Source organism: Euprymna scolopes, chromosome 21 (assembly GCF_053919585.1).
Source record: "Euprymna scolopes isolate OS-2025 chromosome 21, ASM5391958v1, whole genome shotgun sequence".
NCBI lineage: Eukaryota > Metazoa > Mollusca > Cephalopoda > Sepiida > Sepiolidae > Euprymna > Euprymna scolopes.
The window spans coordinates 87,189,112-87,201,353 of NC_136502.1; the positions used below are offsets into that span (position 1 = coordinate 87,189,112).

Genomic DNA, 12,242 nt, shown 5'->3' on the forward strand with positions numbered 1-12,242 from the left:
TTAAAGGACATGTACGTTTTTGCAATTTATGACCATAATAATTTGCAGTTTCATTTAATGCCGTAACCAGCAAATTTTAGCATTGCTATAAATATAATTTGCTGATTCATTTCAGTCCTCTGATGAGAAGAATAGTAAGAATAGCATTCTCTGAAACTCCCCAGAATAAGGACTTTGTAAATTGTTTTTTGGAGCATTCAGTCAAACAATATATTTGATTGTAAATTTCAGCTTACAGTTTTAATTTCTTTTCTCTTATATACATATATCTTCTTCTATAATATAAAGCTGGATGTGTGTGTGTGTGTGTGTGTGCGTGTGTGTGTGTGTGTGTGTCTAGTCACGAATAGGCTCCTATATGGTTGACTATTTTAAAAAACTGATTACATATAATGATAGAAGATGCATAGAGACACAGGAATGGGTATGTTTGATCTGGCAGAACGGTGGTTCATTAAAATTGTGGGGTCTGCATACGTACCTGGTTCATAAAGTATGGAAATAAAAAATTTTAAAATTAAAAAAAAGAAACGTTTACAAGTGTTTTTGATATAGATGTACATAAGAATACTTTGATAAGTATGTTTCAACTTAAATAGGGATGGTATAATAAAATTGTGGGGTCTGCGTTCGCGCCTGGCCTTTATAGAATGGAAATAGGCGCAAACTTTAATAAAGACTTTTCATATCTATCTGCGTAAGTATACTTTGATGATTATGTTTCAGTTGGAAGAAATATGGTATAATAAAATTATTGGGTGTTCGTTCGCGCCTGACCTCCATAGAATGGAAATATGTCACAAAGTTTAGAAGGTTTTTTAATATAGATCCACAGACTATTGTGATAAGTGTTTCAGTGTGAACAGGTATGGTATAATAAATTATGGGTGTTATCTATTTTATTTTTACTTTCATCATATTTTGCTTTGGTTTTGATAGCCCCAAATTCGAAGCTATCTCGTTACAACCCTTCTTTTTCATAACCTATCATACTTTCATAAATCAGAGTCCATTTTCTGTAGGCTGTTTTTGAACCCAGTCAACGATGGGTACATTTTCTATATATATATCAAGGCCGGAGGTTTTGGGTATATATATATATATATATAAGGACTTTGTAAATTGTCTTTTGGAGTATTCAGTCGAACAATATATTTGATTGCAAATTTTAACTTACAGTTTTACTTTCTTTTCTCATATATATATATATATATATATATATATATATATATATATATATATATATATTATATATATATATATATATATAAAGATATATATATATATATATATATATATATATATATATATATATATATATATATATATATTAAATCAATTGAGGTAACCAATATAATGTTTATTATTTTAAGAAGCCAACAAAAAAGAAAAAAAAAGTGTAAAAACGAACCAAAAAGATTATATAACGACATTTTAACGATTTTATTGATTAAACCTGTTGCCTGTATGACAACCAGGAAAATGTTTATCACATTGTTTTCAAGCAATTTTTTTAAAGTCCTAGTACTTTGTAAATTTTTGCCCTCAGCTCTGTTTTAATCGAAATCATTCATGACAGTCAGGTTTATTCCATATGATAATATCTGGTTTGATGGCTTTTTTCTTTTATGTATTTGGACATCTAAACGTCTTTTTCATAGGGTCTCCAAAGTTTTTGAACGGCAAGGAGGTAGCCATATTGTTGATCTTTCAGCGCTACATGAGTAAGAATTAAAAAAAAAAAAATGACCTGGACATTTTCCATGCTCTTTTGCTAATTAGCTTTGCTTTTTAGTGAAACTGGTTCTTCCAAACCTCTTTCTTTTAATCATTTTTTGAACAAAAAGAAAAATCACCACACCATTTTTACGCATTTCCATCTTTTGAAATTTACCTGAAAATTTTTACATATTCCATAACCACTCTACAAGCTGGATTAAAGATTTTGGCAGGCCATAGTTTGGAGAACCTCATTATGGATCACTGTCACCTTTCTGTTTTATGTTATTGGTGACGGTTTAGGCTCTGAGATGTCCAGCAATCTTTTGAGCTACATCTCTTTGCCGATCTTATAGTGCAGATATCTTTAGAATAGAAAGAGGGAGTCTGATTTGAATATTTTAAAACAACTTTATTGAATCATCTTTGTTAACATGTAAATAAAAAAATGAAAGCGTTCTAATAAAGGAATGCGCCTATGAGTATGGATGAAAATAAAAGGTTAGAAATTTCGTGCGGTGTTAAATAAATGGTCTATGGAAGAGAAAAGAGTTCATATATCAGGTCGGTGCAAAAGTTTTTACTGATTTCCAATTTCCTCTTGAAAATAAAAAATTGTATTTTTGAAAATTTTTATTCATAACAATAAGGATCTTTGCTCTCCATACCTTGTTTCCATTTATTAACGAGCTTACAAATTGAGTTCGCTTGCATGCCACTTGTGCTCACTTTGCTGGTTTGAGCCAGTCTTGTCTGAAAGGTTGAGGGTACCTGATTGACAGTTTGTCTGACTGCTGTTTCCAACTGACAGTACAGAAGCCCTAACTCTTTGGTAGCACTTAGAACGGCTGTTCTATCATCAGTTGTATAATATTGGGAAAAGTTTTAATGCCATGTCGCGCATGGAAAGGGACCCTGCTGTTACCTTTGGTGGGTTTTCATGAGACAACAACTTTCTAGGCAGGAATCGGCTAATGGACCACTGTGTGTGTATACTTGGTGTCAAAACTGGCTCACTTTGTTCAACACTCACCCACCTAACCTGAAATTAAACAAAAACGTAATAAAATGACAACCCAAACAAATATCACGATCAAACAAGACAATCACCCAAACAAAACCAATTTGCCTCCTCCCTTGAGACTTGCTTTCACAAATATCCATGGGCTTAGAAGTAATCTAGATGATGGAGAATCTTACCTCTTAGTAAACTCCTTGGATATCTTAGCATCAAGTAAAACAAACACACTCCTCAATCCCCTCTAACTACATTAACATGACAGGATACCTCCCTCTCTGCCATAAAGACTCATAGATATATGCACCGGCTTGGAGTCTATATTTGTAGCACTCTCCCTTTAACTAGAGAGAAACGTCTTGAATTGGATGACCAGGCTTTTATGTGCTTTCGACTAGCCTTTCATAACTGCGTTAGTTACTTATATTTTCTCTATGGTTCTCCCTCAAGTCAGGATTGTAACCTAACTGATCATGTCTCTGATAGTATAGATGCACCACTCTCCTAGTAACGCCCAAATACATGTTTGGTAACTTAAATGACCACCATAAAAAATGGCTTGGTTTCTCAAGTTGCACAGATGCAGCTGGACGCTTTACTTATAGCTTCTCTATAGCCCATTCCCTCACAGAGACATTAATGTTCCCAACCTCCCTACCAGATCATGAACCTCAGCAGGCTTCACTTCTAAACCTATTCCTCACCACAGTACCTGAGGATTGTGTGACTCATGCCCATAGTCCACTTGGAAACGCAGGCCACCTAGTAGTATCAGTTGACATCACACTTAAAGATCGCCCCAAGGTGAGGAGCCTTTGCTCCAAGTAACAAGGTACTACAAAATGGCTGACTGGGAAGTCATCAGAGAACATATCAGAGATGCTCCATGGACCAATATCTTCTCTCTTCCTGCTGAACAGTGTGCCAATGAGACAACTGAATAGAGCAAAGCACATGTTCCCACACAGAAGTATTACAGCAAGCCCCACTCACTCTCGCAGTTCACAACAGATTGTGCAGCTGCCATTGCATTCATTCCGCTGGTTAATACACCATAATACAAATAGGCAAAAATTCATAGATGCTAGAAATTATGTAAGAGAGAAATAGCCATAGCCAAAAGAAAGCATGCTGAAATAATAAGGGAATGCATAGAATCACAAAAATATAGGAACTCGTGATTTCTGGAAAATCTATAATAGTGTAGTGAATAAAGGGCAATCAGTAATTCATCCACTATCCAAAACCAGAAGGTTGCATGCCTGGCAACTGGGAATTCGTCTCCAACTCTACCTTAGAGCCAACAAACAACTCCCTCCCAAATTTTTCTATGTGGACTGAAGCCATACGAGATGCTTAGGTCTGCGATATCATAAAAAATTTAGACACCTCCAAAGCTTGTGATCCCTGCTATACTAATTAAGAAATGCTCAGCTGAGCTAACCCCCATACTTTCCAAGCTCTACAATAAATGCCTTGCTGAATCTTGCTTCTCTAATAGCTGGAAAGCGGCCTCTGTGGTACCAGTGTACAAGAATTCTAGTAAAAGGACTGACCCTCTCAATTATCGCCCTATCATCCTCCCCCCTCTCTACTAAAATCTTTGAGATCTTAATTAATCAAGCACTAGTCCACCACCTCACAAAAGCAAATCTTCTCTCTGATAAACAGTATGGATTTAGATAAAGTCATTCTACTGCAGATATTTTAACAGTAATCTCTGAACACATATACCGTGTACTGGATAAGGCGGGCAAAGCCAGGGTTGTAGCCCTTGATATATCCAAGGCATTTAACAAAGTCTGGCACAAAGGACTGCTGATGAAAATTAAATCGTACAGTATAACTAGACATGTACTTAGAGCATCCTTAGACGTTAGGATCATCCAGGTTGTCATTGATGAACATACATCTAAGCAGCATAACAGTAATGCCAGAGTACCTTAGGGGTCGATTCTTTGACTACTATTATTCCTGATATTCATAAATGACCTCCCTGAAAATATTGTGACCAAGATGGGTATATTTACTGATACTAAATGCTCTATAACATGCATGAGGGAAGAAAAGATGTACATAAATCTAAGACAATTGTTAGAAAATGACCTCCGGACTGTAGTGAAACGGGGCCACAAATGGATGGTAACATTTAATGCTAGTAAGACTAAGCTGCTCTCCTTTAACAATTACAAGATGCCTCTAAAACTGCCGATATCCATGACAAATAACACCCTACCTAAGAATTCTTCCTTCAAACTCCTCGGCCTAACATTCACAGGCAATATGAACTGGAACAAATACATAGAGGACATTGCGAAATCTTCTGCAAAGAAGCTGGGTTCTCTCTATCGAGTTAGAAAACTACTCACACCTGAGAGTATCCTGTACCTTTACAAGGCCACCATTCACCCATGCATGGAGTATTATTGCCACATCTCTGTGCCTGATTTACAAGTATTTTAATGGAATGTGCTCTGATGAACTAATTGCACTTGTGCCCCTCGATGTACATTTCTATGACAAACCCACTTAGCAGCAAAATCTCTCCCCTTTATTGAGGTCTCTAAATGCCAAAAAGCTTTCTATTCTAATAGTTTTTTCCTTAAGCAACTAGACTTTGGAATTCTCTTTCTGCTACCTGCTTCCCTGGCAGAAGTTTAAATGTAACGTAAACCAACATCTTGTTAATCTTTCCTAAGCATAGTTCCAAATAGTAGCTCCTTTACGTCCAAGTGGTGACATGCCTTGTTAGGGGTGAATATGAATACAAAACAAAAAATGCCTTGTTTGTAAAATTCTTTAAGTTTTGATATCAAATATGCATCTAACTTATGTTCAATCTTCTCTCGTGACGTTAACCTAAGGCCATCTAAAGAGTTTTGTTATCTTTAAAATAAGTGATAATCCAAGAAGGCTACATCAGGAGAATATGTGGGATGGGGCAAGATTTCTCAATCAAATTCTCTTAGGAGATCTTTGGTCAGTAGTGCTGTATGAGGACAAACATTATCATGATAGACGATTTCCTTTCTGTTGACCAAAGAAAGTTGTTTTTTGGTCAACATGGGTGAGAATATTACAGAAAAATAGGAATGATGCTTTAATAATCTGAAAATAAAAAGTCATAAACTAATCATGGTGACATGTTTAAGTAATAACAATTTGCAAAAAATTAATTACAATGGTTTAGAAAAAACACTTATACAAACTAGCAAATCTTTTGTCCCAAACTGATACTACAGCTGTTGGAAATCCATCCTGAGGTCCAAAGATCCCGATTAAGAAAGCAGCCTTCCTCTGGTTCAGTCGAAATTGGTAACATCCAAGAGTATTTGTTCAGCTATAAGCACATCTGCATCTGATGTGCAAAATTGTCGATAACTCTGAGACATTTTTCTCATCACACTGCCTTGATTTTGATAGTCATGGTCTTCTTTTCTTCAGAGGAAAATTATTAGAAAAAAAAGAAAAAGAAAAAGAATTCATAGAATTGCTATAACATTACTGGTTTGCGCAAAAAAAAAAAAATAATTGAAAACTGTAAAGTTTTAAAGAAAGTAATCTTTGAAAAAGTATGTAAAATGCAAAAAAAAGGATAATTAAACTGATGTCCATGAATGTAGATATGATCACATAATAATAAATTCTAATCAATGAAGTTAGTTAAAAATTGGTAAAATCCGTGCCGCTGATATATATCTGCAGATTTATTGTGAGAATATTAAGATCAAGTAAATCCTTGAAAGGTGAGGTTAATTTTGAATCATAAGCCTTTCCTCCTCTACACTTTAAGGGGAAAAAAAAAGTAAAATCTGAATCGATTTGACCTTGCTTCTGACCAATTCTTCTCAAATTTGAAATCCGATCTGAACCACATGTCTGGTATTTAAAGCAGAGATCCATCCGACAGGAAAGACCCCAAGGTGTAGCCAGCTGTGTTTTCCATGCTTTTTGTCCCCTCCCCTTCAAATAAGTCTACCGAAAAAATTTTTCTTAATTTAAAGCGCCAGTAGGGCAGCCAGAGATATGCAGGCAAGCATTTGCCTTCTTGTAAATAATTTGCCTGCTTATGAAGGAATTAGTTACTGATTTTGAATCAATTTTGTCTGCTATTTCACAATAACACCTCAAAGTTTACTTACCTATAAGGGAATTGTGCAGGATTTAATTTGTTTTGTTCCGTTTTATTAAAAATACTTACTAATTTATTTTCATTTATTTTGTACGAAAACAAAACTTTTTGTATCATTTTGTTTGGTTCATTTTTCGTTTTGCTTCATACATCTATAAGTGTTTAATTACAATCAGAATGTGACAAAAAGTACCAAGGTTTAACAAAAAACTATGACACATGAAAAGTTATAATTAAGGCAATTGAAAATGTTTCATTTATTAATCAGGTTGAGTAATTTAAGAAGGTAATTATATTTAAGAAAAAAAAATCATAAATCAATCAAAATATTTAAATTTCGCTTTATAAGAATATTCAATGAACATTAATTGCAATTATAATAATTTTGAAGGCGTACATATGGTCAATTCTCCTTTATGGTTGTGAATGTTGGACAGTAACGAAGGCGGCTGAAAGTCGTTTGGATGGAGATACAGTTTTTAAGGAGAATTCTATGAATTTCATGATAGAAAGGAAGACAAATGAAAAAATTATGCGTAAGACCGAGTACAGCAGATCACAACTCAATACCATCCATGCCAGACAATTCAAGTTCTTCAGCCATTTAATGTGGGTGAATGGCATGGAAAAAAGCTTGATGTTAGGTGTTGCAATATTTTGGAGTGATAATGAGGTATGATCCCACACAGTCGGACGATTCTATTTATAAACGATGCTGCTAAGAACTGATGAATCAAATAAATTCAGGTTCTGCTACCAACCAATCAGAAACCAGAATTGCTTCATAAATATTAAACCTTTTCTGGAGCAATTTCACATGTTCTTTTCCCGGGTTTCGACACGGTAAGAATATTTTGTTCTGTGGAACTGTCTACTACAAACAAGTCACCTCCCAAGACTTGTGTGTAACAGCGAACCATCTGAAACTGTTCTGAAACTCAAAATGGCTTACACTTCTAGATTAGGAAAAAAATTGCCAGAAAAAAAAAGCAGAAGACAATGAACAAAGTTCACTAACAGTGTCAGCAGGGTCACTAGAAACACAACTATAGATCTTATTAGAAAGACCGAATGCAGAAAGGACTGAAGAGCCATGATCATCAATGTCTGCAATAACAGACCTGAAACCTGAAGAAGAAGAATTATAAAAAAACAAAAAACAAAATGGATGAAATGAAACTTTACTAAAACAAAATGAAACAAAATGAAACATATTTTGTAAAATTTTTGCTACAAAAGCTTGAACCCCTCCTGAGTCCTTTCTGGCTATGCCGTTTGAAAGACCCAGAATGAAGTATCAGTTTCAGCACCTAATGTAGGTTTGCTGTGTTTAATACTGATCCATGTAATTCTTTTGTAACATACAAGTGCTTCCATTGCTGCTTTGAGGTCTCCAAAGAAATGTGGTATAAACAATTCCACGTAGGACCTATTAAATATCCAAACCGTGTGTACGAAGAAATCATTTTGACAAAAGATGCATCTGGTAACGATATACAAGAAACAAAATAAAATAAGTATCGTATGTACCAAAAGATCATTTTAATAAAATTAATGAACTTTGGAAGAAACAACAAACATGATCGATTGTCAAAAGGATAAGTTAAATGTTGGATGTTTGAAAGATTACCTTTGACAAAAGGTATGCACAGGTGTAATCAAGTCAAACCAAGATCAGGTCAATTCAGTGAAACAACTATCACCAAATAAAACACTCTTGGGGGGTGTTTACAGTGACATTACTTTCCCAAGGGGAAACAATGGCTATATAAAAACAACTCGAAACAGATATAGGAGTTCATTAAAAATTTGGGTCCAAGAAAACTGAGCCTGTTGACTTGCCAACAATGAACCATCCATCACTGTCACCTACAATAAAGATATATTGTTATATTTTCATATATCGTGTCGTCATTATTTTATGCACAGCAGACATACAACAGGAGCAAACTTGATATTGTGTCCATTACCCTGCAAACTAGAGCACCCAACACAAGGACATAATGTAGGGATGCATACGGACAACCTTGATGTGCTGACTGAGAAACAACAAACACTTCCTGTTCACTAGTATTGAGATGATTAATTGGAATCAGATTGTAAAAATCGGAACAGGCAAAGGAAAGAAGCTATCAAAGTAGATAACCAGTATCTACAGACCTCTACAATGAAGTGGAGAGGGAGGGGTATTTTGCTAGTAGTTTGATGGGTTGAGATATTTTTGTTGACAGGGTACAAGTACAGCAAGTTTATCAGAGTACATCCTATGTGTGACTCATTCACCTATGGTGGTCGAATTTTACATTAAAAACAATTATAATAGAGCTAAGATAGAGCGTTTGTCATGTGAACAATTCCGAGCAATACTCAATTACCTTGGTGAATCCATCTATTTGGTCAATGACACAAAAAACTGAGGAAAAGTAGCATCAATCAGCGGATTTGGGATTGGTAATAATATGTTAATAATAACATTGTTTATTTTGGGAGCAGTATCTGACCCTGAGGTCATTTCCCAAGGACGACCAACGTGAGAACAACTTGATGGAAATTTACTTCAATAAGCGATTATGCATGGTTGGCAAAGGGCCAATCAGAAGAGAAGGGGATATGTCGTAATAACCACCGATTGGCTAATTTGGATTGGGGGAGCTTCATTCCCCACCCATCACCTGAATATATAAGCTTATGCACGAGCGATTTTGGAGGGTGGAATTGAATAGAGTTGAGCTGACAGTGAGATGAATAAAAGACCGTGACCACTGAGAAATACGCTGACTTTGAAGTATCACTATCAATCTCTCTTTCTCACAAACCTAAGTTGAATACTTTTGTCACATATGGTATTTTGCACAAACAAAATTAATCTGTGTTTGGCTAAAATCCTCTGCTGCTACCTCCCCCATACACATATCTGCAGACTGTTGGTGACAACATAAAAAGAAAGGAAAGAAAGACAAACAGATTCACTTAATTGTGTCTGTCATTATTCCACCTATCGAGATTTACAATATACGAAAATTGAATCTGGAATTATAGGTGACTGTTTCTCCAGGTGAAAGCACTATCGGTCCCAGATGATGCGACACATGTTGAACTGTGAACTCTGAAGTGATTTAATTTCAACTGCCTAAACATTTATCTTTGGATAGTGGTATTATATTAGAACTTTGTAGTTATATAGTTTCCGTTACTATAATGTTTAGAAAAAAGAAAACCAACTGGAATTTTTATTCATTGCTTCTGCAAAGTTGTTAACATTACTACCGGACTGGACGGTCAATTTGAGTTATTTTTCAGGAACCATCTATCAGAAGAGGTAGTGCCTACCTCAATGCCAGGAGAGGGCTGCGGCATGTAGTTCAACAAAAACAATCACAATATGGCGTATAGCGACAGCTTTCTCCGTGGATTGACGGACTTTTCTTATTGAAACAGAATAACCAGAAACGCTTTTCAAAACCTATCCCAGTGTAGACAATCAGAGCCAAACTGTCGTGTTGTTAGAGTTCTTCTGGTCACCCAGAACAACTGCTGAACTTTTTTGGATGTTCCATGATTGGAAAGGCCAAAAACAAACTCATATACCGGCAGACCGCCTCAAGGTGGAGCGTGTCATGTTATACATAGAAGTACTTGTAAAATAAACACCAGGATGCAACAACGTGGTAGCCGGTCAAAAAACAGTGTGGGTATGTGGATGATCATATTCTTGATAACGGACAAGCACAATGTCCCAGTTAGCGGAGAACTATGGTGAGATGGTGTTTCGATAAAATACTTGTCCCTTTGGAGGGGTTGACATTCAGCATAAGATTTTTGCTTCAAACAAACTATGGCTGTTAATCTCAAGCAGGCACTAAAATGCAGATCAATGCAAGTCATGGAAACCTGTCTAGAACTGGATAGTTATTGAGTTTCATGCAATGGTTTTCATTACATATGTACTAATAATATGAGAGTTGGTCTTAACACTGATAAGACCAGTTCTTCTAAAATATTTTTCGATGATAGGAACAAAGCATCATCGTCATGTAACATTATATTTATTTCGGAATAAGAAGGAAAACCAAAACCAAAATATTGAATTCCAATTAAAACTAATGGTGTCTAATTGTCATGTCAAAATTAGGAAAATATCCAAAGATCACGAAAAATTATAAAGTAGAAAATTAAATATTAATAAAAATATTTTTCAAAGAAATTGCAAGTTATACTTGAATAATAAACAGAATAAACAGGGGAGGTAACTGCATCCCCACCCCCAAATAATAGCGGATGAATGACTCGTGAAATCATGAAAGTACATATTTTATGTAATAATGTAGTAATATGTTATTAATTTCAACATGGCAATGAAGTAGATAAAATCGCTTTTCTTTGGTTCATGCAAAAATAATGTCGTTTTTTGATGTTCAACTTCAAAAGATCATAATTTCTTTCATAATAAACTTCATTAATCGAAATAAGAACCATTAGAATCAACAAATTTTTGCTAACGAGAAACAAGTTTATTTATCCCATTTAGCATAGAAATCCTGAGTTCTGGAAGCGATGAAGTCATTGAAAGCCAATTCGGCATCATCTCGGCTTTTGAAGCATGTTTTGCTCAGGAAGTTGTCAAGGAAAAAAAAAAAGTGTTAATCAGTGGACGAGAGGTCCAGTAAATATGGGGGATGAGGCAGAGTCTCGGAGCCTAATTCATTCAGCTTCTGCAGGGTCAGTTGAGCAATATGCAGGCAAACATTGTCATGGAGTAGAATTGGTCCCTTCATATTGACCAATCTCCGCCATAATTGTTTTGCCCAAATTCAAGAAGTTACAATGGATAAGACCGGCCACAGACCACCAAACAGTCACCATAACCTTTTTTTTTGGTGCAATTTCGGCTTCAAGAAATGTTATGGAGCTTCTCCGGCATTCAACCAGTGCCGAATGTCACCGGTTGTTGTAAAGGATCCACTTCGAACGACTGTTGAGTGGTCAACCTCGAGCTCAACAGACTTTTCATGTGGTTTTGCAAGGGTCAGCTTCAATTAAGGCTTTCAAATGTTTATTATCAACTGCAGTCGGCTAGACGTGACCATCTTCATCTTTAAGGCTCTCGTCACTAGTGCAAAATTTCTTGAACCACCGTTGTGCCACACGTTCATTAGTGGTTCCTTGGCCAAATGGATCATTGATATCACAAGCTGTCTTGCCAGCTTTTCGGCCTAGTTTGAACTGGAACAAGAAAATCGTGTGGATTTGAATTTTGTCCATGCTGTCGAAAAGCCTGCAGAAAAATGAATGAAGAGATTGAGAATGGTAACGAATAATACAATATGATAGAGTGAAAAACGCGCTCGAAAATGATCTATAGCATGGCTATAC

General features: G+C 35.6%; 1 long non-coding RNA gene across 1 annotated transcript; it reads right to left on the bottom strand.

Moving 5' to 3' along the window:
• Window positions 1-1,430: 1,430 nt before the first annotated feature.
• LOC145242552 (uncharacterized) lies at window positions 1,431-7,319 on the bottom strand. Its single transcript, XR_013862765.1, has 2 exons — window positions 5,947-7,319; window positions 1,431-2,761 (listed from the first exon to the last, which is right to left on the bottom strand). It is a non-coding gene; the product is annotated as an uncharacterized LOC145242552 (long non-coding RNA).
• Between the last annotated feature and the right edge of the window lie 4,923 nt (window positions 7,320-12,242).